Source organism: Austrofundulus limnaeus, unplaced genomic scaffold, assembly GCF_001266775.1.
Source record: "Austrofundulus limnaeus strain Quisiro unplaced genomic scaffold, Austrofundulus_limnaeus-1.0 Scaffold20, whole genome shotgun sequence".
Taxonomy (NCBI): Eukaryota; Metazoa; Chordata; class Actinopteri; order Cyprinodontiformes; family Rivulidae; genus Austrofundulus; species Austrofundulus limnaeus.
Window position 1 is genome coordinate 602,643 of NW_013952422.1, and position 2,330 is coordinate 604,972.

Below are 2,330 nucleotides of genomic sequence, written 5' to 3' on the forward strand. Positions count from 1 at the left end.
AATTTGAAGGACAGATGTACTTCAATGAAAAGTATAAGACTATAGAATAATATGGAAAATGATTATAAAAGCATTGGATCAATTCATTTCTTAAAAAAAATGATCAAAGCGAAATTGTTTAAGAAATATGACGTTGTTTAATTTGTATGAGTTACTGTTAGAGGAGTTTAATTTTTTTGTTTTATTATTTAGTTTATTATTGTTTGAAATTAATATATATATTTTTTGTAAATAGGAGCAGATATAAGATCTTTTTCTTCTTCTGCTGCCTTTCCTTTTATTTTTTTGTAATGTTTTCTGTATGTAATGTGTTTTGTTTTGTTTTTTAAAATGAAATGAATAAATACATAAATACAATAAATAAATTTTGTTTTGTGTGCACATATCTATAGTTTGTAAAATAATTAGTATGTGAACCTCTGTATGGATGCTGCTGTGACCCCTGAATTTCCCCTTCCAATAAAGGCTATTTCCGTTCAGTTCCGTTCTATTCTATTCTATTCTATTCTATTCTATTCTATTCTATTCTATTCTATTCTATTCTATTCTATTCTATTCAAATAATGTTTCATGGGATATTTTGCTCATAGACATGCCCACACACCCACATAGACAGGCATGATTGACCACCTGACACCATGACGGCAAGTTCTAATAATATAGTTCTTCACAGTTTAACTCTTTTTTTTAAGTTGAAGGTTGAATTTGCAGATATTTGTCTGATCTAAATGGGAGCAGACACCTTCTGGCCTTCCTGTGAACACCTCACATGCTTCACTCTGCACTCCAGCTACTCTGAGTAGATAACTACTCAGCGCAAAAGGACTTCGGGGGAAAATGGGACCTCTTCAAAAATAATGGTAGCAATATACTAAAAATTACTTGAGCTCAGAATTACCCCTTTTGATTTAGGGTCTACAATATTACCTGTGATGAATTGCACTCTGAACCTGTTGAGGATTTTAGTTTGGCAACTATTAATCAGCCTGAGAGCCAAATAAAGCAGCTCTCTCTCTCTCTCTCTTGTTAACCTTCTGTTGCTGCTGCTGCAGGAAACATTATCATCAGACTAATTTCTTGTAACCTGGGTTTAAACTTTCTTCTTTAAGATTTTCATATTTTATTCCTTGGTTTTCTGAAATGAACTGACTAAAATGAAAATTTGACTTTTATTGTTATACAACGTGTTGCAACGAGCAGCTGAAACCTCCCAGGTAGACTAATGATTTGTCAACGAGACACTCCGTCTTTCTTTTCGGAAAATATTAAAAGAAGCCAGGTGTTAGACGTGATAATTAAGTGTTGTTAGAGGAAGCTCCGCTAAGCCTCACTCGATGACAGAGTCACTAATCTTGATGTCAGGGGAAAGCTGAGTCTCCTGCACCTCAGCTGGTTTAATCAAAGAGGAGCTCAGGCGAAATCTTTCAGGTCTAAGGTGAAGTTTGAGCAGAAAGGCAATGGTGCTGGACTCTGACAGGCCTGACAGGCTTGTTCGAGCAGGACTAAAAGCAAAGTGGATTTGCTGCTGTCTTAGCACAGCTTCAGTTCTAAGAGTTTCACAGAGATTCACCATTGTCATTCATTTCTCATTACTGTAGCATAAGAGTGTGAAGCTAGCTGTTAATATCACAAGTTAAGGCTACTGCTAATCGTGATTATCTATATAAATAACCATGAAATGCAGGGGTGTCAAACTCCTTTTCACAGAGGGCCACATGAGCATCATGGTGGTCCTCAAAGGGCCAGTTGTAATTTAACTTCAACATTTTTATGTTTAACTTCTCATTGCTACTGAACACTGCAAACAAACAATAACTGAGCTCTACATGGAATTTTGTGCATAGAAACAGTGTTTTATTACAGCCTCTTATAAACACTGAAAAGTACTACGTGTTCCACTGACTAAATGTGAAATAAATAATACAGAAATACTATTAAAAATAAAAAGTAAGAGAGTTTTACTCACTGATGAGTTGTGGTGAGTAGCTGCCATCTTGAATTCTGAACTTTTCCACTTTCAGACTTTAAAATTATGATTTGTGAGTGGAAAATTCCCACTTCCCAGTACAACTGGGCAGCAGCAAAAATAGCCAGCCATTAGTGATGGGCAGTTTGAAGCTGAAGCTTCGGCGCATGTATTAAAAAAAACAACACACTGTTTCAGAAGCACTGTGTCGGAGCTTGATTCGTTTGGTAAAAGTCACGTGATCAGTGACGTCCGAAGCTTCGAAAGTGGTGAACTTACGTCACTGCTTTGGTACCTGATTCAAAGAAGTGAATCATTGGCTGGATTCGTATGGGCTCAGATTTTAGTCGAATCGAATTTGTAC

The 2,330-nt window shown here is 36.1% G+C and overlaps 1 protein-coding gene across 1 annotated transcript in view; it reads right to left on the minus strand.

Moving 5' to 3' along the window:
* LOC106514444 (kelch-like protein 10) overlaps positions 1-2,290 on the minus strand; it is a 52,046-nt gene extending 49,756 nt beyond the window's left edge. The window contains exon 1 of the mRNA XM_014003712.1: positions 1,967-2,290. The gene's annotated coding sequence lies outside the window, so the exon portion shown is untranslated. The remainder of the gene's footprint in view (positions 1-1,966) is intronic.
* Between the last annotated feature and the right edge of the window lie 40 nt (positions 2,291-2,330).